This window comes from Phocoena sinus, chromosome 6 (assembly GCF_008692025.1).
Source record: "Phocoena sinus isolate mPhoSin1 chromosome 6, mPhoSin1.pri, whole genome shotgun sequence".
NCBI lineage: Eukaryota > Metazoa > Chordata > Mammalia > Artiodactyla > Phocoenidae > Phocoena > Phocoena sinus.
In genome coordinates, this window is record NC_045768.1 from 70172013 (window position 1) to 70199987 (window position 27975).

General features: G+C 39.5%; 1 protein-coding gene across 5 annotated transcripts in view; it reads left to right on the forward strand.

Moving 5' to 3' along the window:
* The first annotated feature begins 2094 nt into the window (after nt 1-2094).
* The window catches only part of FOCAD (focadhesin), a 314089-nt gene continuing 288208 nt past the window's right edge, over nt 2095-27975 (forward strand). For 3 of the 5 annotated variants that reach the window (XR_004350331.1, XM_032634653.1, XM_032634656.1), the window contains exon 1: nt 2102-2164. The gene's annotated coding sequence lies outside the window, so the exon portion shown is untranslated. Of the gene's footprint in view, nt 2165-2332; nt 2516-27975 lie in introns of those variants that run through there. The other 2 variants (XM_032634650.1, XM_032634652.1) reach the window with 2 other exon arrangements.

The window sequence follows — 27975 nt, forward strand, 5'->3', positions numbered from 1 at the left end:
CCAACATCTTCTTAAAAGAGAAAGAATTTTTAAAAAGAATTAAAATAGTCCTAAAAGAAGTGCTGTTGTATTTGGAATTATTAGGGCTGAACAGGGGGGACTTCTCTGATGGTGAAGTGGTTAAGAATCTGCCTGCCAATGCAGGGGACACGGTTTCTATCCCTGGTCTGGGAAGATCCGACATGCCGCAGAGCAACTAAGCCCGTGCGCCACAACTACGGAGCCTGCGCTCTAGAGCCCACGAGCCACAACTACTAAAGTCCGCGCTCTAGGGGCTGCGTGTCACAACTACTGAGCCCACGTGCTGCAAGTACTGACACCCACACGCCTAGAGCCCGTGCTCCGCAACAAGAGAAGCCACTGCAATGAAAAGCCCACGCACCGCAATGAAGAGTAGCCCCCGCTCGCTGCAACTAGAGAAAGTCCACGTGCAGCCAAGACCTGACGCAGCCAAAAAAAAAAAGACTGAAGGGGAGGGCTTCCCTGGTGGCACAGTGGTTGAGAATCCACCTGCCAATGCAGGGGACATGGGTTCGAGCCCTGTTCTGGGAAGATCCCACATGCCACGGAGCAACTAAGCCTGTGCTCCACAACTGAGCCTGCACTCTAGAGCCTGCAAGCCGCAACTGCTGAGCCCGTGCACCACAACTACTGAAGTTCACGTGCCTGGAGCCCATGCTCCGCAACAAGAGAAGCCACCACAATTAGAAGGCCCTGCTCACCGCAACTAGAGAAAGCCCATGCACAGCAATGAAGACCCAGTGCAGCCAAAAATGAAATTAAAGAATAATAATAAAATAAATAAAATATTAAAAAAAAAAAAAAAGACTGAAGGGGAGTATCATCAAAGTCCATAAAATCAAGAAGGCAATTATAAACCTTATAACACTCCTCTCTCTCAAAGGGTAACAGATTGAATATATAAGTAGGTTCAAAATTAATTTAGATAAATTCTTACATAATAAATGCATAATAGATTATTGAGAGAACTGAAGATGGTCTGTGGTCTATTATTACTTTTCTGAAGTGGAGTATAGGAAACCAAATCTTTCTTACAAATGAGAAGTAGGACTTGTCAGCACATTAAAAACACTTTGGAAACTTAGAAAAAGACCAATGCCAAGGCCCCACAGCAAAGCTATTAAAACAGAATCTCTAGAAATGGGGCTCAGCTACTGGTATTTAAAAAAAAACCTCCTCAAATGCTTGTAAAGGTGCACTAGGGTTTAGAAACTGCTGGGTAAGTCAGGTTCTCTAGAGCAACTTGTCTTAACTATTTCATCTTGTACATAATTTTCACTTTTGCCATCCACAATCAGAATTCCATTTTGTCATAACCTCATCTTTTTTTCCTGCTGCCTCTTTTAGCTTCTGTTCCATGGTGCCAGGTGTCTTAGAGTCTTCTTATGAAAATGCGTGTTCATGCATGGGTGGACACTCAATAAGTATTAGACAAAAATAATAACAACAATAAAAGTAACAATTATAGGCGCCAGTTCTCCCCAGATTAAATCAACAGAAATGCCTGGGCCAGGACGACCTGCAGGACTACCCAACAGGTGGATAATGTCACTGTAGCATCAAGAACTGCAATGTTCTGTGCTGGCCAACTGAAGTAAAGACACCAAGCAGCAGCTACGAGGAGAAGAACGAAACCGCAAGTCTGCCGTCTGTATTAAAATTTCTGAATCCTAATGTTATCGGTATTACTTTTTTCCCGGGAAACAAAATCTCCAAATACCAAGAAGCTGCTTTGCACCGCCAAAAGCTGCATAGGGGCAGGCTGCCAACAGGACCATCCGGACACGCTGCAGTGGCATCTCCAGGCGGGTTCCTTTAAACTGCCTTCCCTTGGGCCAACTCCCCACTGCGGCGCAGCCCCACAGCCAGCACTTGCACGCGCCGCCCTACCTGCCCCCAGGCGGCTGCGGAGCTGCGCTTCTCCGCCCACGCTGCCTTCCAGCCGCAGTGCGCGGCCTTGGCCTTCAACGCGCGTGCGCGCGAGCGAGGGTGGGCGGGCCGAAGTTGGAGGAGGGAGGGGCAGGCCCTTGCCGTCTGCAGTCCATTGGCTGTCTCCCCGTAGTCCCCGCCCCCAGGCGTTCGAGACGGCGGGGCGGCCCACGTCAGGCAGCCGGCGTGGGGTTGAGCTTGTGGCAGAAAGAAGGTAAGCTCTGCGGGTGGCAGGCGGCCGGCTGCGGGCAGCTGCCTCCAGCACAGAGGCCGCCGGGTCGCACCCGCCGGTGGCCTGACTCAGCTTGCTGGGAGGGAGGCTGAGGCCCTGTGGGCCTGGAGCTCTGATGGGAGATGGGGCAGTGGGGCATGTGGTGGCAGGGCCGCGTCGCGGTGTGGGCGGCCAGGAAGGGGACAGGTCTTGCCGTTTGCCCTCGTCCTGTCCTGTCTGGGTTCTGAACTCCTGAAGAACTAGGCCTTCTACGTTAGAGAGCTCTCGGATGCCTGGGTGGAGCCGGCTCTGGTGCCTACGGTGGGGCTCAGCGGGATCCCGACTCGGAAACAGGTCGGCGCGATCTTTGCGTACCTTCCTGCAGCAGGTTGTAGTCGTCCCACTCTCCCCCGACCGATTCCCTACTCGAAGGCAGCACAGGGGATTCCAGCCCTGTCCTGCTCGTCCTGGGGTGACTGTCTCCTCCTCATTTCCAGTGACTCACTTAGATCCTGTCCACTTTAATGCAAAGGCTTATGGGTGAGCAGGGCCTGTTTTCAGACCTCCTGGTTCTCTGGCTCTGTACTCATTTGCAGGAATTCCCTGAAGAAACAGTATATATCTGTATCCCTCTCTATATATCACATACGTGTATGAATGTATGTTTTAAAATGTCTGCAACAGCTATACAAAGATTTGCAGAGATTTGCCGCTGTGTTGCCCCTACTCTCCATGAATTTTAATTTCAGCCATGGCATCCTGATCCCTCAGTTTAGTTTCTGAATTTGGAGCTTCTAAAATCAATGAAATCATGCTATCAAGTATCATGCAATCAATCATTCATCTGTTCAACACTTTTTTGATGTGTTCCTTCATGGTCAAGGTCTTATGCCATAAACTAAAATGGGCATTCCCTTTTTTCTTTTTCTTTTTCTTCCAGTTTATCTGCCAGTTTTATTGTCTAGATTTGATGATTCAATTTCAGGTTCTAGATTTAGACACAGAAGCTTATGATCCTGTATCATAAGCTACATACAGCTCTTCTGGGACCTCATTCAGTTTTCCTTACTTTCACCTCTGCTAAGCCTCAGACCATGATGGCCTTGAGGCATAAACCTGCTAAGTATCGCTAAAGACCCTAGGTCTCAGGCACCTATCCATAAAGTGAGGTGATGGAGTTAGAAATATTTAGTAATATTGAGATATTCAAGGACAGGATGGGCAGATTGCATGTTTACTGAACTGTGTTAACAGTTGAGAAGTGACCATTTAAAAAACCCTGGATATATTTTAAGATTATATGTTTTACTCTTCCTGAATCTGTCCATATTGACGTTTTGACTAGCAAGCAAGTGCATGTTTACAATTTTGATTCACATCCAATTCCTGCACTCAAAGCACTATGACTCATCTAAATTTTGAAATGTAATAATCAGGAGCTTTTTAATGTTACATTTAAAGATATGATATAAAAACATTGGATAAGAATGCAATTTTTGAAGCATTTTTACTTGCTTTAGTAGATTAGTGGTAACTAAAACCTCTGCCTTGGTTAGTTGCTTACTTGGTTAATATTAGGTAGTTGTCATCACCTGGCTAATGTCTTTCAGTATCATGTCTTTGTTAACATTTATTTTATCAACCTAAAATTTACTGGATTTTAATTGATTGCTGTCTCCAGTTGAGAATTGATAACCAAAAGGTAAATAAATCATTAGTTTGAGAATAAAAATGCCCATAGAGATGTAACAATAGTTTTTCACTTGTTGATTGATTGATGGTACTTACTAAGCAATTCGTTTAGCCTTCCTGCAGGTGTTAAATTTCTAGAATAGTTTTTCTGAGACATAATATTCATAGCCTTGTGATACTTTTTGACTATTGTTCACAAACCATTAGGTGAATTAAATTAAACCCCTTTATCACTATTAGGGGTTTGGAAAATTTAAGAAAGTTGAACTTTAAAAAATTTTGCTTTTGCTAGATCTTTCTTGTTCTAGAAATGGAGCAGATTAAGATGGGAAGATGAGGAGAAATGCTAGAGCTGAGGGCAAAAATCTAAGTGGAGTCTTCTGGTTTAAAATTTGGGGAGACTCATAGGATTCAGGTGTATATGAAAATATCTGTGTGAAGGAAAAAAATTAAAATTTCGGGAGAAAAGCACAATGAAAAGTGAAATTATAACTATATTTGGAAGAAATGTAAGGAAATAGTTTCAGGGTTATTTAATGGGTCTATAGCAAAACCTGATCTTAATATTTCTTGATTGATGACAATGAGCTCAGTTTATCTTAAAAAAGAAACCTGGGTGATAATTTAAACTTTGATCAGGTGGGCAATATATGTTTCTTTAGGAGATGTGAAATCTATAAGTATTATATTCTTTTAAAAGTACTACAGATCTAGAGATGAGCAATATAATACAATATGATATAGTTATATAAGTATAATATAAATCTTTGATTCACAATTAGTGATAAATTGTTTGGAGGTTGTGTGTACTATTTCCACACGATAGGAAACAAATTTGCTAAGCTAATAGGACAAGGGATGTTTGTCATTTTTCTCCCATTTCAATTATTTGAAACAGATTTTTCAAGCAATGTGGAAGATCCCATCTCTTTTCAAACAATAGATTGAACATTGTTGTTTTTATAAATTGGGTCCACCAAGTACTTCTGGCCTCATAATTTTTTAACCTGTTCCAAGCCACATTGGAAGTAATATAATTGCATTTATGATTTAAAAATTTTGTTAATTTATATTGGCTTTCATTCAGTTAGCCTGAGTTACTTTAGTTTTATGTATTTTGAAGACATTTCAAAAGCTATGACATTAAATACTGTAAAATTTTCCATTGTTCATTTCTTTAGGCCCAAGGAAGTTGAGAATTCGAACTGCATAGATAAGTTTGTTATTATTTATTTAAAGATTCATGATTTCACTTGGGACCAATGACACATTCCATTCAAGCTTTTAACCTGAAGATTTCAGTTCTTTCTGTTGTTTTAGAATATATCCTCTAATCTCTTTTTGGTCAGATACAGTGACTGCTCATTTGGCTGATCAGCATGTTGAACAAATGTTATAATTGTGAATGTTGAACTGTAGTTTTGTTATGAGGTTTTCTGGCTGCCAGGGTGTATCTTTCCCTCCTCTTTTGACAACCTTTTTCTTTGGCCTTGCTGCTCTCAGAATTTACTTTGAGTTTTACTCTGTTTAACAGTCATTGAACTGGTTGATTTATGCAATCAGACCTTCAGGTTTTAGCATATGCTGTTAGGACAAAACATGGAGGGAGTGGAGGAAACTTTTTATTAAAGTTGTTTTGAATTGCTGAAACATGTAAATAAATGGAATTTTTACAGATTCATACGTGTTAAAGATATTGTATTCATTATTTATTTTTTCACTCAGTAAAGACAGAGCATCTACTCTGGTCCCAAGTGCCTAACTTTTCTTCAGGAGTTTATAGTATTGCTTGGAAGCCACAGACAAGGCCAAAATACAATGAGATAAATATTATAATTAGATGTATGCATCGAGTATAGTGGGGAATAGAGGAAAACTGTGTGAGTGTGAGATTTTAAGACATTCAGAAGAGGCTTTCTGGAGGCATTTTCATCTGAACTGAATTTTGAGAGCAAGTAGCGATTGTTTGGTGAGGATGGTGGATAAGGCATTGTAGGCACAAGAAAGAACTAAGGCCAAATGAACAAGTTACAGACAAAACACAGACTTTAATGTGTTAAGGAGAGAATAGAGAGATGAGGTTTAATAAGTAAACAAACACCAAATAATAAAAGGCCCTGTTCCCCACCATGTTAAAGGTTTTGAACATTATCCTTCAGGCTGTGGTGGTCCATGGGGAAGAGATTTTAAGTGAAGGAAAGTTAAGATCAGTTTTATGTGGCAATGTGCAGAATGAATTGTAGTGGAGCAAGGCCCAATTGTGAAGGCAAGATATGATAGAACTCCAAATTATGCAGTGGGGCTCGAGGATAGGATGGATGCAAGGTATATTAAGATGGTGAAGTTGGTGCCCACTTGGATATGTGGGATGAGGAGAAGGTAGAGTCAAGGATGCCTACTAGGTTTATGACTTTCTAAGATAGGAATCACATGAGGATTATCACATGTATGGGAGAATAAGATCGGTCTTGAACATGCCTTTAGGTCACACAATTGGTGCTATTCAGTGGGCAGTTGGCCACGTTCGTCTGGGGATGAGGAAAGGGATTGTAGGTAATGTAGAGATTAAAATGTTATTGACATATAAGTGGTAGTGAAAACAGTGTTGAGAGTGGATGTGATACCTAAGATGGAGTTTGTGGAATAAGAAAGAATAAAACAGAAGAGGAACTCTGGGAAGCACCACCATATAAGGAAGATGATCCAATGAAAAAGACTGAGAAAGACAGTGGAGCTCTAGAAGACAAGGAGGGAGAGAATTTGAGAAGGCGAGAATGGTCAGCTGTCAAATACCATCAGGAATGGGAGAAAGAGCTGACTAGAGATTTTGGGAAAGTTTACCAGTTAGGCAAGGAGCATTCATTTGTAGTGACACTAGTTCATATAATTGTGTGACTTTCTATAGCAAAATTCAGTAGAACTAGAGATTATGAATAGTTGGAATGATCCAGTATTTGGATTTTATAATGTACCTATGGTAGGAATGCAAGGGAATTCAAGGTCTTGACAAGATGGTGGTTGAAGTGATGGAATGTGAGGTTTAGACTGGATAGAGGTGATGACCAGGCCAGGAGCAGGCTGAAAGATTGAGAGAAAATAATTGGTTCAAGGGATTAGAAGTCAGAATGAAGTAAATATACACGTGTAGGTAGGTATAAGGGAGATAGCTGTTAGGATAGAAGTACTCTGTAGTCTGAGTAGAATATTGGAGTTTTAGATTTTTAGAGTGCTGATGGAGTGTAGGGTTTGGCCATGGATGTAGATGGATGAAATGGAGGTTACATGAAGGTGTTCAAGAACAATGAGACTGGTGTGTTGGATGAATCACTCACCTAGACATTGACCCCAGATGATCGTGTACCCAGGGTGGAGAGAGATACTATGAGATAGACCATGGTTTCTTAGGTTTTAGACTGCCAGTGGTAGTGATCAGTATACATGAGAGATGAAGATACCTGGATATGCACCCTCAGAGGTGTGGGGTAGATGGTATGGAAATATTCTTCTGAGCCTTGGAGCTTGGAAGGATGATTAGCCTTCACTGAAGTGGCCAGCAAAGAAGAAAAGTCTAGTTTTTGTAGGCCTAAGAGGTAGGGGAAGCATCTAATGAAGAGGCTGAGCATCTCATAACAAAACTCATTGACCATGGTATCCGAGTCCAAAAGGTTGGGACTGTTTAGTGTTTAGTGAGAAGGAAGGCAGGTTAGAAAAAAGATTTGGGTGTGAGGGTGACAGTTTTTCTGAAGCGCATGGCTGGCTTTGAAGTTAAAAATAGTAGTTTGGATTTCAAGTTTTGGTGAAGCCTCCTGTTATCAACTTTATCCATCAAATAATTACAGTTTTAGTAGTAGGATAGCAGGTATAGGACTAGTTCCAAATTTAAAAATAACATATATCTCCAATGAATATTTATGTTACGAGAAAGGAGAGGGTTTTTGCTTTTTGCACCTCTTTTTGACCTTTGGACTTACAAAATTTTTTGGCAAATACAGTTGACCCTTGAACAACATGGGTTTGAACTGAGAGGATCCACTTATACTTGGATTTTTTTCAATAAATATGTGCTACAGTACTACACGATCCATGGTTGGTTGGATCCATGCATGTGGAACCGTGGGTAGGGAGGGCTGACCGTAAAGCCATATGTGAGTTTTCCACTCCAGGGAGGGTCAGCGCCCCTCAGCGCCACATTGTTCAAGAATCAGCTGTACTTCTCATCACATGTGACAACTCCTGTCTATTAGGATGCCTGGAAGGTTATGTTGAGCATTTTTAGGTTGGTTCTGGTCTCGGAGGTGTGAAAAATGCTTTGATAACTGATGACAGTTGCCATGGATGTGGGAGGTGGGTGTACCTGATTTCCGTCTGATTTCTCTCCATTATTTTAGGACTGAGATTCTTGTGGAGTAGTCTCTGTGTTTCTAAGTCTCTCTTCCTCGCTCATGCACGAAGATTCCTTTCACCTACTCCAGGATTTGGCTCCAGGGTCTCTCCTGCAAGATCACATTTTCCCTCATTACTGGATTATTCCCTTCAGTATCTAAACATGCTGTTATTTCTCCTACCTTAAAATAATTACTCTTCCTTGACTCCATTTCCTCCTTATGCCACCACACAACTTCCCTTTATGGCAAAACTTATGTGTCCAATTACTTCCTCCCATTTGTTATTAAACTCACTTTCATCAGACTTTCTCCCTTCCTACTCTAAAAAAAAAATTGCTTTCCTCAAAGTCACTAATGACTTTCATTTTGCTAAGTCCAAAGATCTGTTTTTAATCCTCATCTTTTACTTGACAGATCATTTTCCCAACTTTATTGACACATAACTTTGTGTAAGTTTAAGGTACAGCATGTTGATTTGATACATTTAGAAGTTGCAAAATGATTTCCACCTTAGTATGAGCCACCACCTGTATCCTGTCACATAGTTACCATTTCCTATCAGCAGTTTTTCCTCCTACCCCTCTGCTCCTTTTCAATTCCTTTACTGGTTCTTATCTCTCTGATCTCTCAACATTGAAGAGCTCCTGGGCTCAGTCCTCATGGTCCTAAATACTAGCTTTAAATACTAATAATACCCTATTAGCCCCCAAATATATATATATATATTTTTAAAAATATATATATTTATATATATACATTTGCCTGGACCTCTTCCTTTGAACTCTAGACTCTGTGTATCCAGATGCCTACTCAGCATTTCTTTTTGGATGACTAATAGAAATCTCAAATTCAGCTCCTGATTTTCTTCCTATACCTGCTTCATCTGTGGTCTTTCCCATCTCAATTCATGGAAACTTGACCTTTTCCCTGACTTGGGTGAAAATCTTGGGTGTCATCCCTGACTCATCTCTCACAAGCCACCTGTAAACTATTAGGAAAGCCTATTGGCTGTCCCTTGAAAATATGTCTAGAATCTGAGTACTTCTTACTACCCACTGCTCTCACTCTAGTCTAAGCCTCCATTGTCTATGTCCTTGATGTTGTGACAGCCTCTGTATCAGTTATCTATTACCACTCACCGTTGGAATTTAGTGGCTTAAAGCAACAATCATTTATTAGTTTATGGTTCTGGGGCTGGCAATTTGGATTAGGCTTGGGGAGGTCGGGGTGGGGGGAGTTCTTTTGCTGGTGGGCTCACTCATGTAGCAAATGGGGACTGGTGGGTTTGGAGGCTTCAGCTGGGATGCTTATCTCTGCTGCACCAGGACCAGTAAGCTGTCCCATGCTTCTTAACACGGTGCTCTAATAGAGCCAAGAGAGCGAGAGGGAGCTGTATGGCCTTTTGAGATGTAGACTAAGAATTCCCACAACTTCACTTCTCCCACTGTTGTTCATAGTTACAAAGACAGCCCAAATCCAAGGGGATGTTGAAATAGACTACTTATGAGAGGAGCAGCAGAGGTACTTTGTAAGGAAATGTGCATACAGGAACAGGGAAGAATCTGGGGCCATTTTTTTGCAATCTGCCATAGTCTCCTAACTGATCTATTCTCTCTTTGTCTCCTACCATATTGTCAGCAGAGTAGCCAAAGTGATTATTTTTAAAACATAAGATTTCTTCTCTCTTCCAAAACCCTCTGATGGCTTCCCATTGCCACCCAAAGTAAAAAGCAAAGTCTTTACTGTGGCCTGTGAGGCTTGCCACCATCTGACCCCTTTGTTGCTTCTCTAGGTTCATTTCCAACTACTCTCCACTCACTCACTAACTCTGCTCAGTTAGCCTCTTTGCTCTTCCTCAAACATCTGATGCATGCTCTCACCATGGCTTTTTTAAAAAATAGATCTTTATTAGAGTATAATTGCTTCACAATAGTGTGTTAGTTTCTGTTGCACAACAAAGTGAATCAGCTATACATATACATATATCCCCATATCTCCTCCCTCTTGCATCTCCCTCCCACCCTCCCTATCCCACCCCCTAGGTCGTCACAAAGCATTGAGTTGATCTCCCTGTGCTATGCAGCAGCTTCCCACTAGCTAGCTATTTTACATTTGGTAGTGTATATATGTCCATGCCACTCTCTCACTTCACCCCAGCTTCCCCCTCCCCCCCCACGTGTCCTCAGGTCCATTCTCTACATTTGCATCTTTATTCCTGTCCTGCCACTAGGTTCATCAGTACCATTTTTTTTTTTTTAAGATTTCATATGTATGTGTTAGCATACGGTATTTGTTTTTCTCTTTCTGACTTAGTTCACTCTGTATGACAGACTCTAGGTCCATCCACCCCACTACAAAAAACTCAATTTCGTTTCATTTTATGGCTGAGTAATATTCCATTGTATATATATGCCACATCTTCTTCATCCATTCATCTGTCGATGGACACTTAGGTTGCTTCCATGTCCTGGCTATTGTATTTTTTTTGTTTTGTTTGTTTGTTTTTTGCGATACGTGGGCCTCTCACTGTTGTGGCCTCTCCCGTTACGGAGCACAGGCTCCGGACGCGCAGGCTCAGCGGCCATGGCTCATGGGCCCAGCCGCTCCGCGGCATGTGGGATCTTCCCAGACCCCGGGGCACGAACCTGTGTCCCCTGCATCGGCAGGCGGACTCTCAACCACTGCGCCACCAGGGAAGCCCCTGGCTATTGTAAATAGTGCTGCAGTGAACATTGTGGTACATGACTCTTTTTGAATTATGGTTTTCTCAGGATATATGACCAGTAGTGGGATTGCTGGGTCGTATGGTACTTCTGTTTTTAGTTTTTTAAGGAACCTCCATACGGTTCTCCATAGTGGCTGTATCAATTTACATTCCCACCAACAGTGCAGGAGGGTTCTCTTTTCACCACACCCTTTCCAGCATTTATTGTTTGTAGATGTTTTGAGGATGGCCATTCTGACCGGTGTGAGGTGATACCTCATTGTAGTTTTGATTTGCATTTCTCTAATAATTAGTGATGTTGAACATCTTTTCATGTGCCTCTTGGCCATCTGTATGTCTTCTTTGGTGAAATGTCTATTTAGGTCTTCTGCCAATTTTTTAATTGGGTTGTTTCTTTTTTTGATATTGAGCTCCATGAGCTGTGTGTATATTTTGGAGATTGTTTGTCCGTTGTTTCATTTGCAAATATTTTTTCCCATTCTGAGGGTTGTCTTTTCGTCTTGTTTATGGTTTCCTTTGATGTACAAAAGCTTTAATTTTAATTAGGTCCCATTTGTTTATTTTTGATTTTATTTTTATTACTCTAGGAGGTGGATCAAAAAAGATCTTGCAGTGGTTTATGTCAAAGAGTGTTTTTCCTATGTTTTCCTCTAAGAGTTTTATAGTGTCTGGTCTTACATTTATATCTTTAATCCATTTGGAGTTTATTTTTGTGTATGGTGTTAGGTAGTGTTCTAATTTCATCCTTTTACATGTAGCTGTCCAGTTTTCCGGCACCACTTATTGAAGAGGCTGTCTTTTCTCCACTGTATGTTCTTGCCTCCTTTGTCATAAATTAGGTGACCATATGTGTGTGGGTTTATCGCTGGGCTTTCTATCCTGTACCATTGATCTATATTTCTGTTTTTGTGCCAGTACCGTACTGTGTTGATTACTGTAGCTTTGTAGTATAGTTTGAAGTCAGGGAGCCTGATTCCTCCAGCTCCGTTCTTCTTTCTCAAGATTGCTTTGGCTATTCAGGGTCTTTTAAAAAAATTATTTATTTATTTATTTATTTATTTATTTTGGCTGCACTGGGTCTTAGTTGTAGCACATGGGCTCTTCATTGCAGCACATGAGATCTTTAGCTGTGGTATGGAGGCTCTTAGTTGCAGATGTGGACTCTTAGTTGCAGCATGCATGTGAGATCTAGTTCCCCAATGAGGGATCACACCTGTGCCCCCTGCAGTGGAAGCACAGTCTTAACCACTGGACGGCTAGGGAAGTCCCCAGTTTGAATTTTTTTAGGCAAGAATATTCTTGGAGGGTTCTGTGTATGTCTTCTTATTCCTTCACATCATAAGGACACAGTGTCTGGTTTCTCACTTTTAATGATGCTAAGATGAATCAATGGGTTCAGGTGGTATCATTCAGAGCCCTCTAATATAAAGTTCCCATCATCCTTTAACTTAATTGTTTTAGCAACAATTGAGTCACTCACAAATCAATTAGATATTAACAAAGTGACCTCATATTTTTAAAGGTTTTTTTTTTAAGAAATGAATACATTTTCATTTTCTTCACATTTCTCTTTACAGTATCAATTCACAACCAATTTTTCCCATCCCCCCTCCCTGAATCCTAAATTTGCTCACAGTCACAGTGCCTTCAGAATGTATTGAACATATAACATAAAGCTTGGAAGGAGTTATGAAATGGAATGGACAATGAAGGCTGAGTGAATAGGGAAGTAAGGATTATCTACCCACCTACATACTGATTTGCCTGTCTCCCCTCCCTCCTTTATATCTCCCTCTTTTTACTTCCTGAGATTTTCCGCTCCGTAGGATAGTTAGGGTTTAGCAGGCCACCGAGGCCTTATGGGGATTAGGAAGTGGGGCATGTGCTGACAGCAGCGTTGGTATTGGGTATGAATTGAATGCAAATCCAGGCTAGAGCTAAGCATACAAAATTTAACATTTGTTTTGTTATAGTGAAGATTAGCTTCAAATAAAATTGAGAAGAAGATGAAGCTTGTACTCTCTGCACTTAGCACCCTTTTGTCATGTAGCCTTTCCTTCCTGACATAGACAAAAGTAAATTGCACCTCATGGATTTAGGAGACTTGCACATTGCTGCACTGTTTCAAAAACAAGACTCCTTTAGTCTTCTGCATGTCAGTATGTGACTGCATCTTTCTTCCACTTGTCTGAACTGAAAACCTTGGGGTCATCCTTCACTCTTCTTACGTTCCACATCCAGTCCATTAGCAAATTCTGTCAAAATATGTGTAAACTCTGACCTCTTCCCATCTCTACTGCTGTTCTCTTTGTCCAAGGCAATATGGTTTCTTTCCTGGATTATTGCCATAATCCCCTAACTGGTCTCCTTCTTCCCATCCTTGCCCACTTATGGCCTGTTCTCCAGAGAAGCTAGAATGAACTTTTTAAAATGACTGTCAAGTATGCCATGCCCTTGTCCCAAAGCATCTAGGACTACCTGTGCCACTCAGGAACATCCAGAGCCCACAGCGTCTACAGGGGCTTCTGTCATCTGGGCCCCTGCTTCACTCTGTCACCTCTTACTGCCCAGCTTGCGCACTGGCACCAACCATACTGGTGTCCTTGGTCTTCCCTGAGTTTGCCACATGTGCTTTTACTTCAGGGTTGTTGCCCTTAGTGTTCCTTCTGTCTGGAATGCTCAGTATTTCCTCCCAGTCTGTGTCCAAATGTCACTATATCAGAAAGACTTTTCTTTATTCTTTGACAGATGCTGAAACATGTAAAGACTGCCGAAAATTTATCTATTGATGACAACAGTTTTGTTGTGTATGCATTTTTGGAATGCGTATATGTTTATGTTGCATATATGCATATATGTTGTATATGCATTTTTGGAAAGTTAAAGGATAAATTAAACTCTTTGTATTGTAATTTAAGCAATTAAAAATAACTATCCTTTATAAAGTCCAGTCATGCTAGATGAATAAGTTTTACAGATCTGCTCTACAACGTAGTGCCAATTGTTAACAGTACGGTATGTGCACGCCAAAAAACGAAAACAAAAGGACGCAAGGGAACTTTGGAAGGTGTTGCATATGTCTGTTATGTTGATTGTGGTGATGGTATCACGGGTGTTTGCACATGTCTAAACTCATCAAATTGCACACATTAAATAAGTGCATTTCTTTGTACATCAATTATACTTCAATAAATCTGTTAAAAAATACCTCTGTCGACTGAGGCCAACATCCTTGATTAAAATGAGATTGGAGGAAGTTGAACACATTGGAGGAACACTTAATTTTTTTCAGGGACAGATGGACTAATCTTCTGGCAAACAATTTAGAATCAAAGGTAATTCTGTTAGCTTAGTTGTTTGGAACTCTGCAGGACCATTATAGCATCTAATAACTCAAAGGTGTGACTTTCTCATTAAATAGCTCTTAATAAGCAGTGTAATTGGATCAAGTGAGGCTTTTTATCTTGGTGTGTGCTGTGGTGAAACTGCCTCTTTAGACAGTGATAAAAGACCGTGGTTTCAAGTGAATAAATAAGATCACAATTTTTTTTTTATTGAGACTAAAAAATTGAACTTACATTTTTATTTGAAGAGAATTAATAATTTCTATTTAATGTAAAAAAGTAATGTATGCCCGTTGTAGGGGGGCAAATTAAATGTAGCAAATATAAGGAGGAGAGGAATAGTATGTAATCAGTCATCAACTTATTAACCAGAAATGAACTTAACATTTTTACATATTCACTTTTTTCCTTAATCTTGTGTCTTTATATCTATAATTTAAACTTGGTTGTGTTCACCATTGTGTATAAAAATTTCTTACAATCTTTTTACTCTGTCATGAGCATTTCTTTATATTATTAAAACTCTTTGTAAATGTTTTTCACATTATTAAGCAAAATTTTACCTGCATATTACTTAGCTTACCTTTTAGATCAGTCAGTGAATAACTTTGCACAAAAGAAGCTTGCTTTTAAGCCTTTTGTATTCTTACACTTTTGAAATGGGAGGTGAATAGAACTTGAAGCATGTATGCCACACTTTGGAATATAGCCAAGAAGTGCCAAACACTAAGGTCAAATGATCAGTAAGTAACCTGACTGCCCACTCCCACAGAGTGGGTTAGTTTTGGACCTACCCCAGACTTTCAGCTTTATTGTGCTAAGTTCTCTGTGGAATTGAGTATGGTGGGTTGGGGCTTGGGAAGATGCTTGTGGTCCTGGGAACCATGCTGATTCTGCCTTACATCTGAGGCTTTGCTCCAGAGCTGATCTGGCCTTTGAGGACCTTTGTATCAGTTTGGAGGTAAGACAGATTGGGAGCAATTTCATAAAGAGAGTTTGAATTTGGACTGAGAGGCAGAATTAGTTTTTGAGACTGAAATGAAGCTCTGAGCACTGGCTTCATTGTGAGTTGCTGGCTCACTGCTGTTCAACTAGTCAGTCATTTACTTCCAGCATAGTGTTGAAAAGTTCCATTGAACCCTGTACATGTGAAAATTGTATGTACTGGTTTTAAAATTTGTGCAATTAAAAATAATTGTCACGAACAGCTAGGTGTTCCTCCTCCTCCCCTTCCCATTCTTCCTCTTCTTCTTCTGCCAACTGGATATTAGCATTTCATTGCAGGATCCTTTTCTTGAACATACAGCTTGGTGTCTCTGTACTAATGTGAAAGGATTTACTAATGATCGTCTGCCCAGTATAGTTGTGAAGGTTAACTAATATCTGATTATTAAGAACCCTACAAGTAAAAACAGGTGTGAATACTGCTAGTTGTGTAACGGAAAATTAGTAAATATTACTTCATTGGGTAATTATGTGTTTAAAATGCCTTTATCCTAGTGGGAAATACACAGAGGTAATACTGTGGGCTTTTAAAGGGTTGTAATACATAGCAGATTAAGAGTATAGCTATGATAAATAATAGCTGTCAACTGAAGCATTCATGTAAAACTTATGATGTATTCAAGTAACAAAGACCCATTTTCCATCTCTATTAGATTCAGCTGCAAACAGTGATGAACCAGTCTTGTGTTTACATGGGTTCTTTGACCTTTTATTTTATTTTTGTAAGAAAATGTACCAAAATGAGTAACAGTGTGATAAAATCTCACCAATTTGGATTCTGCTGATTTGGGATTTGGGCTTGGCTGAAGTTCATCTTTATGCTACCTATACAGAAGTTATTTGCTTAGTTTTAAAAAAGCTGGGAAAAAGGAGTCGGTCTAAAAAGAGCTAATTATTTTCAAACCCTAAATGTGTTGATAACTGAATCTGGTTACTGTTTTAATTTGAAAATAGAGTCATTTACAAATTTATTTATTTTTGACGTCTGGTTCTTATTAATTTATTTTGGTCTGTTTCACAAATCTTAATTAGTGAGAGAGATTTGGATATAGATTCTTCTGTATTTCTCACTTTCTGTTTTGGAAAGTTGATCTGAAAACAAAATAAACAGTAGAATTATGATTCTAACATTTTTTTTTGAGTCTATTGTGTATGAGGTACTGTGCTAAACACAGTGACTCAAAAAACATTAATTAACTGCTTATTACATGCCAGGCCCGGCAGGAGGTGAACAAGGCTCAGCTGTTTCCCCTAAGAAACTCAAACGTGCAGGAGAATAATGCAGCAGGCTTGGTCAGTGAGGAATCCTTCTTGCTTGAGATACTCCTTCAGTAGTGTGCTGTTGCTACACAGATAGAGCTAGCCCCTTCAGAATGAGACGAGAAGATCTACATCTTGAGGATTGGTGACAGTCCTCTCAGAGCTGGAAGGGGCATTAGAAATTGAGCCTAACTCTGCAGTATGGCCCCTGTACACCATATCCTCATATTCTCCTTGCATGGAGTGTGATACCAAGTCGTAGTTCAAGCTCTGTATTCTGAGGCAGCTGCAGGAACTGAGAACGTTCAGTGGCTTCCTCTTGATCTTCCTGGTTCTGAACATTTCTTCCCGAACATTCCATTGTTATTTCAAACACCTGCATGTTTTTAGAAGTAAAAGCATCCCCTGTCTTATTGAGATGTGTCTTGAGCTGTCACATGGTTGGGGCTACACGCCAGCCAAGCGTTCATTTGGCAGCCGTGTAGCCATCTGTGTCTGTGCGGTAGTGTTTGAGCAGTTATTTGGGCAATGATTGCTTTCATCTATTTCAATGAATATTTACTGATTTAAAAAAAATGGAAAATTAAATACGAAAGCCTTGATATCAATGGCAAGAAGCATGGACTTACTACAGATTGATACCAGTCGCCATGATGAAAGTGGCCAATCTTTATCCTTTGTTAGGTACCCATTGGACTTAAAGTGAATGATCAACAACGAAATACAAGTATAAAATCTCAAAACATATATAGGGGAGGGGGAGGGGTGAGATGTGACGGGGTGAGAGAGTGGCATGGACATGTATACACTACCAAACGTAAAATAGATAGCTAGTGGGAAGCAGCCGCATAGCACAAGGAGATCAGCTCGGTGCTTTGTGACCACCTAGAGAGGTGGGATAGGGAGGGTGGGAGGGAGATGCAAGAGGGAGGAGATATGGGGATATATGTCTATGTATAGCTGATTCACTTTGTTATAAAGCAGAAACTAACACACCATTGTAAATCAATTATACTTCAATAAAGATGTAAAAAAAAATAAAAAAACCACAAACATATACAGATGTGGGAGAAGTGTTGCTGGTTGATGGTGCCACAGGATGAGGGTTAAGTTTGGATTGATAATTTTTGTGTTTTGTGCTCGGCATGGAGAAGCCCTTTAATATGTAACTTTCATGCATCAGACTTGGTTACATGTTTTTAGGATTGCAATATATGCAAAGGTGCAGAGCTGTTTGCGGATGCTGATGAGCTGCTTTGGGAACTTGATCTAACACTGTATATCCAAACCTAGGTTTTTGTTTTGGTTTTTAAAGATTTGCTTGATTCCCTGGGATGCAGAAAGATATAATAGATAAAAACAATGTGTTGGATTTAGACCAGGAATCATAATACCTAACATCTAAAAAGTGTTTTGTTATGTGCCTGGTTCTGAGTGAATTGCTTTAATGGATTATTTTAATTTTTCAGGAACTCTGTGTCAACTATACTTTATAGAAGAGTGGTTAAGCATGTGAACTTTTTTTTTTTTTTTTTTTTACGGTACGCGGGCCTCTCACTGTTGTGGCCTCTCCCGTTGCGGAGCACAGGCTCCGGATGTGCAGGCTCAGCGGCCATGGCTCACTGGCCTAGCTGCTCCGCGGCATGTGGGATCTTCCCGGACCGGGGCACGAACCCATGTCCCCTGCATCGGCAGGCAGACTCTTAACCACGGAGCCACCAGGGAAGCCCAAGCATGTGAACTTTGACTCACATTCATAGGCTGCACCGTTCACATCCATGCTCTGCTTCTTACATAATTAGGCAGTTAATTTTGACCTCTCTTTGCCTCACATGGTTTTTCATATGAAAATGAGGATAATAATAATTCTCACGTCATGGGGTTTTGAATATTGGGTAAGAGAACACATGTAAAGAGCTTCAACTATGCCTGCCTGGCACATGGTAAAATTCTCAATAAATCCTGGCTGTTAATACCACTGTATAACCTCAGGCAAGTTACTTCCTCTCTGAGCTCTTATTTTCTCATACTGGAAATGGCGTTAATAATACCTACCTCAGAGTTATTGTGAAGATCCAATGGGATTAGTTACTTATAGTGTTTCGTGGATGTGTGGCACAGAGGAGCTGTTTCATCCAACATGGTGTTCTGAATCTCATGTTGTGCTTTGTGTTCATTCAGTGAATCTTTATTGAGCAGGTACTTGTTATATGCTGGGGTATAGTGGTCAGAAAGAGAGTCCAGGCCCTTGCTCTCAGGAGTTTGCATTTCACCGGGAGGTGGAGAGAGAGGCAGCAGAAATACTATATGATGATCGTTTGAGATTGCGACCAAAGCTATGAGAAGGATACAATAGTGGGTCACTGTGGGTAGGGAGTGGGGAAGCACTTGGGGCTGGGGGGGTAGGGGAGGCTCAAGGGAAGATGTGAACAGTGAGAGGAGTCAGCTGTTTAAACAGCAAGGGCACAAACACTTGAGGCTGAGGGGCCTAAGATTTCCAGACCCGCACATCGAAAGAACTTGGGAGGCTCACGGAGCAAACTGGAGGTCATTGTGGCTAAAGTTCCTTGACTGAGGGACAGGTGTGAGACCAAATCATGTAGGACCTTTTGGCCTTGGTTTGGAGTTTGAATTTTATTACAAAGTGCAGTGGGATGCTGTTGAAAGGTTTTCAGCAGGTGAGTTAGAAGTCAACTATATATTTTGAATGGGAATTTCATGCATTTCCTAACCGTGGGCGCTGGTGTCTTACTTCTCTAGCTGGTGACTTACATACAGGATCCCATCGTAGTCTTTGATTAGAGATGCTCTACTTATTCCTAAAACTTAAATTCTTTTCCATCATTCGCTTCCCTTGACTGTCCTACATGGTATCAAGGGAGGGAGGAAACACACATTTTTAGTGTATATACCTACTGTGTCAAGATCCTCTTGGCTTTCAGGCTTACTTCATATTGTTATTTACGCCACCTTGTGAGGCAAGTGGCCCCAGATTTAACCAGTGAGGAAACAGGCTCCAGATAGTAAGTGATTAACCTAAATTTTAATGCCTAGTGGTGGAGTCAGGTTTTGCAGCCAGTCTGTTTTGCCTACTCCCTGACCCTCCAGCCCCATGCATTTTTCTCCGTGTCAGGTTGCTCTGTCATCATGGTGATAGGGGTATGTAAGACTAAGCATAATCAAATTAAAGACGTTTTCTCATCTTCACTATGGATAGTTGTAGGGTTTGCAAAAGAATATATGACATTGCTTCACAGTGCCCTTTTCATCTTATTCATTTGATCGTTTTTAGAGTGGTTCTTCTAACCGTGTGGTGATGATGTTATTTTTGTGATTGTGCCCATTCAGGCCTGGAATATAGAGATATTTTCCACCTTGGGCCACATTGAGTTAGTTAACAGCAGGGAAATTTACTATCTTCCTATAAAATTCCTTGGCGCATCTGATCTTCAGCTTTCATTAGTACTAAGAGTGTAAGTTAAAATAATTCTATTCCATTCGATATGATTTTAATAATTTAGTTTTCATTGAAAAATAAGAAATGAGTTTGGCCAGTTTGCAGCAATCAAAAAAAATGTTGCCATTTAACTTGTCATCAGTCTACATAATTCTTTTTGAGAGTGAGAGTTTTTATTTTGGTATAAAATTTCCCAGGAGTCTAAAGTAGGAAAATAATAATGGTTATATTTCTCCTTGAAAATGAAGGAAGATTTTTAAATGGTCTAAAGTTAATTGAATCTATCTAGTTAAATTACATTGACCCCTTTTCAATATTACTCTTTCCATAAAGCATTGGTAAAATGGCTAACAAAGTAGTCTTAACATTTCTAAAATTTTTCTAGTTTGTTGCTCACTTAATGACATCTGTTAATGATGGATTTCTATGCTTATAGTGATTTGGGTTTTAGAAAGTCATATCCTCTATTTCTAAAGAATGTGTATTTGAATAAAGATTTTCATAATTTTGGTAACTTTATTCAAATTACAAAAACACATATTCTTGTGAAAAAATTATAAACTAGGAACAAGCAAAATTAAAATTCACCCATAATTTATGTTTTCCAGGCTTTTCTATGTACATATGTACCCAGACTACCTGGATTTGAATTTCAGTTTATTGTATGACCTTGGGAAAGTTATCTGTCTTTTCTGTGCCTCAGTTTCTTCTTCTGTAAAATGAGTGCCTATTTCGTAGGGTGTTGTGAGGATTAAATGTTAATAAATGTGAAGTGCTGAGACTATCGCCTGGCCCCTAGGTGAGAATCACACGTGGGTTTTTTTTTTAACTTTATAATGGAAAATTTCAAACATATATAAACATAGAATAGTATTATGAACTCCAATGTACCCATCTATTATGAACATTTAGATGTTCTTATTTTACTTATCATTTCCTCTTTTTTTTTTTTTTTCTCCTGGAGGGACACTGGTATACTTCAGTTTGTGCCATATTAATATTTGCTAAGAAGTAAATTATTTTAGAGAACGAGTGCGCAAAATTTGAGTCATTTTTTAGGGGAAGAAATACAAATCAAATACCTATAAAACACATTGTGTGGTGTTTTACTAAATTTTAGTTAACTGAATGGCATTACAAGTAATGTGAATATGGAGATTTTAGCTATTCAGATTAGACATTTATTGCTCAGTAAGGTCTTCAAAATGATTGGGCATCAGTTTTATTATAAATATACAGTAAAGATTATTTTGTATCAACATAAAATACTTATTTAAAAATGTACTGAGCAATTTGAGAAATTATTCTTTTGGTGGAGCAAAAATATTTAAAAATTATAACATTAGAAAAAATCTCATAAAGGAGCTAATTAGAGGACTTCTTTGAAGACTTAGATTGGATACTGTAAAAATTCTAGAGATAAATCAGTCTTTAGATTTTAAAAATCACTATTTTTCATCTGCATTCCCTTGTATATTTAACATATAAATACATACACATAAAAGACACTTTAGAAAAGGTAATCTAAGAATAATTGAAGAAAATATTGTAACAAATCAGACATTATTGAAGTTGGTGGTTTTGTTTCTTACTTTCATGCTTGGTTCTCCTGGACAGTAATAAGCTCGAACTTGGTATTTCCTGCCTTTGATCTTATTTTAGACTCCCATTTCAAAATCTATGAGTAAGTAACATGTGATGTAACTGAGAAGAAACTAAATTGTAAAGGCAAGAATATGATAGCAATTTGATGTATTTTAGTAAATTGCAACCAGTGAGATAATCAGAACTTACAGTCACCTAAATTTGCTCAGCACTTGAATTACAGATCTTAAAATTCCTGGGACATGATGCAGGAATGTGGAGTGTGCTGGTCATGCCTCATGTTACCGATAGTCCAGGGAAACACTGGATTGGGAGTCAAGAAACCTCCCTTGTCATGTGAATTGCTAGGGTGAGTACCTTTTTGTTGAGTTGCTTAACCCCTCTGACATTGTTTCTCCAGTGACAAAAGTACAGAAGGGAGATGCTCTCAGGTCCAATATATTATTAAGGAAGTACTAGCTGCTGCAACCAACAGACCTCAAAATGCAGTGGTTCAAACAAAGTAGAAGGTTTTTTTTTTTGGAGTTTCAGGTTTGCAGTTCTGCTCTAAGCTATCATTTAGGGCTCCTTCCATCTTGTTTCTCCAGCTGTGTCCTAGAGAGGCATTGTCTTCATGCACATGGTTGAATCTGAGTTGTTGCCAAGACCTGGTTTCTGTTGGGAATAGAGTGGAGGAAGCAGGTTGTAGCCTGGAATTGGCACATCATGTCTGCTCAGATTCCACTGGGGAGAACTTGATCACATACACAGTCTCTGTGGCCATACTTGAGGCTACTAAATGTAATACAGCTGGTCAGGCTACAGTTTTATTAATATAGAAGAAAAGCACAGATAGTGAAGGATAGTTAGCGGTCTCTGCCACGTCTATGCCGTTCCTGCTTTCTCTGATTGACCAAGTGGTTCTGTCATACCAGTAGGTTGACCTCTACCTCATCTTGATTTTGAAATTAGTGGCGAAAATACAAGTATTTCCTACTCTCAGCTTAATTTAATGATGACTTAGTGAATATAATGATTAAAAATCTATTTTCTTACACTCACTCTTTAGTATTAAAAACTTTCCATTGCAATTTTCCCATGACATTTCCATTTTTATGAATCATGTCGTAAGGAGGACTCCAATTGTCCTGTTAATTTGAGAGTGCAGGAGCCAGTTGGATTTTGAAGCTTTTGAAGCAAGAGCGGAGGTTAAGCTTGAGTTTCTAGCAGGTTTCGGGATATAATGAAGGGTGATGAAACAGATTCCAGCTGCCAGATACTAGAGAGGCTGTGGGACTCTTAGGAACTGAGAAGAGGTAGGTGAGAAGCTAAGTAGGTAGGAGAACAAGGAAGATATAAATATTGGGTGATTGAAAAGTCTTTTTCTTTTTTTCTTTGAGGGGCAGAGTGAAGCAACTAGAAGAGTCTGGAATATACCCCTGAGCCACAGTCTTGATAAACTTATAAGATCAGGTCAAATTTATTGATGGTGCACATCAGCTTTTCTATAAGCCATCAAAAAAAGTAATAAATTGTCAAAATATGTGTTAAAAATCCTCAGTCTGATGGTTCCATAGCTTAACTTGTGGGTGGAGAAGCTAAGTAAATGCATAACTGATAATTGGAAGAGTTGATAAAGTGTTAGAAAGAAAAAAAGTCCTAGTTGTGTCTCTGAAACAGAGTCCTTTTAATGTGAAGGAAGTTTACTTTTTATCAGTCTGATGATGACTTTGCTTTTGTAGACTAGCTTCCAGAATGTACTCTCTGTAGCCCTGACTCCCACCTACATTGCTGCCCTGAGTCCTTCCTATATAGAAATTTGGTAGTCATGAGTGTTCAAAGTCAAGTCTTTCTCTGTGACCATTGGACAGCGGCCCCCGCAAACTACCCTGCATAATCCCTCTGCTAGATTCCCATAGCACTTGTGAATATAATTACAGTTGACCTTAGAACAACATAGGCTTGAACTGCACGGGTCCACTTATACATGGATTTTTTTCAATAAATACTTTATTACAATACTACATGATCAGTGGTAGGTTGAATCAGTGGATGAGAAACCATGGCGGTGGAAGGCTGATCATAACGTTGTGTGCAGATTTTCTATTGTGCGGGGGTCGGCATTAGATAGATTTTTAACCCCTGTGTTGTTTGAGGGTCTACTATAGAGAGATTCTTCTCTTGTTTTTCAGATTGTATCCTTCATTTGACGTTTGACACTAAATACTTTTGTGTGATCTATGGCTGTATATTTTTGTATCCTAGGGAAACTATTGAGAAAATTGAAAACCTAAGGTGCTTTATCTGCTGCTCCTTTATTGCTTCTAGAGTGCAATTGATTTATTTTTGGGGAAGTGTTCTTGTGCGGCTGAAACACCTTGGCAGATAAGATGATAATTGCTTAAGTTAAACGAATATTTTGATTCACTTGGAACTTAAAGACCTCATTGAAAATTCTCTTTCTGATTTAGATTCAGACAGACAAAAAAGGCACTATGACAGGTTGGAGATAAATCTTTTAAAATCAAATACTCCTTTTTTGTAACGTGGTTTATGGAGCATATTGTGACTAAGAATGTCAGGGTAAGAAGTAATATATAAATTGTTTTCTTAAATGTATAAAATGCCCAAGGGACGTTGAGATTAAAAATAGAGTAGGACACATGCTACACTGCCAATGCTAAAGCAAAATATGTACTCTTTTTGAAATTGCCTAAGAGAATATGATGTTTTGATACCTTGAAAGGCGAAGTGGTTGTGATTAACCTTGAAATATGTCTCCAGCAGGTGAAAGACACCTGCAGTTGGTAGCACAAGGATAGCAAATCAAGGATGATATCAAATCATATTGCAGCTGTGGTAGTGGTTTTGAGAATGCCTAAGGAAAGATAGTTACTATAGATTTTAAAACTTACTTATTCTCTAAAGTGTTGTACCAAAATTAGGACTGTCTTTTGTAAGCTGAGGTATTTGTCATCTATACTTAGACAATTTGGGTAAAAACAGTGCTCTTTTACTCCATTGGCCCACCTCCTGGAGACAAAGTCCTCTTTCCGGATGGCTCAGCTTCTTCACTGCCATAATAAGCTATTAGCCTAACCAGCTGTTTGTCTGGTCCCCAGAGCATTTTGGAATGCCATCGTTCAGGCCTGAATCAGAGTATAACCCCACATTTCTTCTATTTAACTCTCCCACTCTTGACATTTGCGTAAGTATATTCTGTGGTAAGTTGATAACCCTCTGCTTCTCTGGATACTCTAAAGTTGACTTTCTATTGAGTTAGGTTAGATCATCAGAAAACTCTGTACTTGGACCCCATTAGCTGAGAGTTTTTTTTCCTGAATTACATGCTATGTTATAACCATGGCTTTCTCCAGGGTTTGTTTAAAAAAGAAGTAACATAAAATTCCGTTTTGCTTATGTTATTGAGATTATTGTTTATTATATCACTCTGTATCCCATATAGAAAGCCTAATGTGAGAAATTTCCTTCAGAGTTTAGGGGCATGAAAAAGTTTGTTTTCTATGATAAAGAGAACTTTTTCATCTTTTAGATAATAAGACATGTATAATTTATCTTATTTATGTATTTACCTGTGCTTGGATGCACAGGGGCAGATTTGAATATCAACTGTAGCAATTTTTGTCAACAAATTTTAGAAATTAATTAAATAGTCATTATGTAAACCAGGAGTCAGTAAACTACAGCCCACCTGCCTCCTGTTTTTGTAAATAGTGTTTTATTGGAGCACAACCCTGGTCATTTGTTTATGTATTGTCTGTGGCCGCTTTCCTGCTACAGTGGCAAATCTGAGTAGTTGCTATCTGACCCTTTACAGAAAAATATGAACAATCCTAATGTAAATAGTCACATAGTAGTATGGGTCAGACCAAATGCAATAGCACTGAAGAAATATAAAGCAAGGCGATTGCTCTAAGATGTGGCTGCTTGGGAAAGGCTTAACAGAGAAGATACGCTATGAAGTGAATTTCATCTTTAAATAGTAGGAACAGACAGAGGACATTTTATATAGGAGACAACAGCATAAATAAAATCCCTTAGGAATGAGCAGATTTTTGAGCACATGGGACTATTCTGAAAATGGTTTTAACCAGATTGGAATTAGACAACAGTGAAAATGAAGTCGAATGTGTGAGACTGCTGTTGGAGACTTAAAACCTGGGAATCAGAATTTGCATTTAATCTGACAGGCTATTGAAAACCCACTATGAATTCTTTACAGGGAAATGATATGATGGAAATAGCATTTTAGGACAGTTACTCTGACAGCAGCGTATGGGATGAACTCAAGCATGGAGAACCCCAAGATTCAGCAGTTACTGAAGGAAGCCTAGCATGAGGAACGAAGATGATGAGTGGAGAAATGGAGAGGAAAGGTAGACTCTGAGATGCTGGAAAGAACAAAGCTGACTTTGTGACTGACTGGATTTAGAGAATGTTGGTGAAGAAAATTGTGAGAGGAGAATTGAGAGAAGATGCGCTGAAATGGAAACAGTTTTTGTGAGAGAAAATATGTGTTTTGTTTTTAACCTCTCCAATTTCTGGTGTTTTAGAGCCTCATGAGAGAGAGTAGGGAAGCGTTTGGAGATAGGGATGAGATGAAGGCTCCAGGAGAGTTTTCATGAAAGAAGCACAAGGCAAAAGGCTCGGGAGCACCTTCAGGAAGATGGTGCTTGAGAAGCAGAGTGGACAGAGGCATTGGAGGAGCCAGTAGAGCAGTGTTTGCCAAGGTGTATCCCAGGGAAGGCTGGTTATGTACACTGTTAACAGGTATTTTTAGAAAAAGGTGGGCCATGACCAGATAAATTCGGGAAACTCTGGGTTAAGCAAAGTTAATCAAACTTCTTGCTTTAGAACCTCTCAGATTCTTTAATAATACACGCCATTATTTGTATCACCAACTAAGATCTGTCTCTCAATTATAAATTCATTTATCCAACTTTCTCCCTGACATTGCCACTTGGATATTCATTAAGCATCTAAAACTTACCTATCCAGTGGAATTCCTGGTCTTCCCTCACAAAACTTATTTCCCTGTCTCAGTTGATGGCAACTCCATCTTTTCCTTTTAGTAAAAAAATGCCATGGTAAGTAATATATACATGGTTTTGTTTAATGTGTAAAATGCCCAAAGGAATTAAAATTAAGAATAAAGTTGCTCAGATCAAAAACCTTGACGTCATCGTTGACCCTTTCTTTCTCCTATACTCTCATCTGATCCATTAGCAACCACATTGGCTCTGCCTTTGAAGATATCCAGAATCTGACCTCTCTTCACCTCAGTGATTCTATTAAAATCTTACCACTTTTTTTTTTTTTTTTCCTGTAGTAGTTAACAGTTTCACTCAGGATAAATACATCTGTCCGTCCAGTGGCCTATAAGGCCCTCTGTGGTCTGGCTTCTCACTGACTCTGATTTACCATTCTCTTCCTCCTTCACTCTGTCCCGGACTCATCTTTTTCCTCTTTCTGGGATGGGTCTTAAGCAGGTTATTAGCTTAGGGCTTTTGCACTCACTGTTTCCTGTGCCTGTGACACTCTTTTCCCAGATTTGTGTGGCTAACTTCCAAATGTCACCCTCTAAGGTGACCACCATATTTAAATAGGAAGTGTGTCCATCCCTCACTTCTCATCCCCCCTCCTTTACTCTGTTGGCTTTACTTTTTAAAAACATTTTTTTCTTCCAGTTTTATTGAGGTACAGTTGACATTTAGCACTGTATAAGTTTAAGGCATAGTGATTCGACTTATATACATAATCAAATGATGACCACAGTAAGTTTAGTGAACACCCATTGTTTCATATGGATACAAAATTAAAGAAGTGGAAGAGAAATATGTTTTCCTTGTGATGAGAAGTCTTAGAATTTACTCCCTTAACATTCATATATAACATCCAGCAGTGATCATTACCTTTATCATGTTGTACACTATGACCCCGGTACTTACTTATCTTATAACTGGAAGTTTGTACGTTTTGACTGCCTTCATCCAGTCGCGTCCCCCCGCCTCTGGTTCCAGTTGCAAAATAAATGAGTCACAGGTATGAAATGTATAGTGTGGGGAATATGTCAATAATTATGTAATACATTTGTATGGTGATGGTAACTAGACTTATCGTGATGATCATTTTGAAATGTTTAGAAATATCAAATCATTATGTTGTATAACAGGAACTAATGTAGCTTGTAGGTCAATTGTACTTCAAAAACAAACTCATAGAGCTTCCCTGGTGGTACAGTGGTTGAGAGTCTGCCTGCCGATGCAGGGGACACGGGTTCGTGCCCCGGTCCGGGAGGATCCCACATGCCGCGGAGCGACTGGGCGCATGAGCCATGGCCG